We start from the raw sequence: 605 nt of genomic DNA on the forward strand, positions 1-605 counted from the left end.
AGCCATTTTTTTGCTGCGGCGCCCGGGGAGCAGTTGGGGGTTCGGTGCCTTGCTCAAGGGCACCTCAGTTGAGTTTTTGAAGGTGGAAGAGAGCGCTGTACATTCACTTCCCCACCTACAATCCCTGCCGGTATGAGACTCAAACCCGCAACCTTTGCCACTACTAGTAAGCCATTGCAGGGTGGCCAGTGGTGGCGAGGAAACTGCAATGGGTCATATTTCTAAAATATTCACTTTATGATATAATTATATTGAAACCCAGATATTGTCAATAATAAACTAGCTGTGCATATTCAAAACAACTTATCCAAAGTGACATATCGTTGTTAGAAACTGCTTACTGTACTGGATACTGTACCAGCACATCCTCAACAGATCCAGTGTTTTAGAAACAACATTAGGGCCTTTCGCACCGCGGGAACATTTTCATAGTACCAGAACTAATTGTGGAACTACCCTGAGACACAACAAAAACACAGCTCCGATCACAGTATCCTCCATCCTCCTGTTGTTAACGTTGTTCTTCTTCTTCTTTTGGTTTTATGGCGGGTTGCGAACCAACTTCATAGGTGCATACCGCCACCTACTGTGATGGAGTGTGTTAA

The sequence above is a fragment of the Sinocyclocheilus anshuiensis genome, unplaced genomic scaffold (assembly GCF_001515605.1).
Source record: "Sinocyclocheilus anshuiensis isolate Anshui unplaced genomic scaffold, SAMN03320099.WGS_v1.1 scaffold557, whole genome shotgun sequence".
Classification (NCBI taxonomy): Eukaryota; Metazoa; Chordata; class Actinopteri; order Cypriniformes; family Cyprinidae; genus Sinocyclocheilus; species Sinocyclocheilus anshuiensis.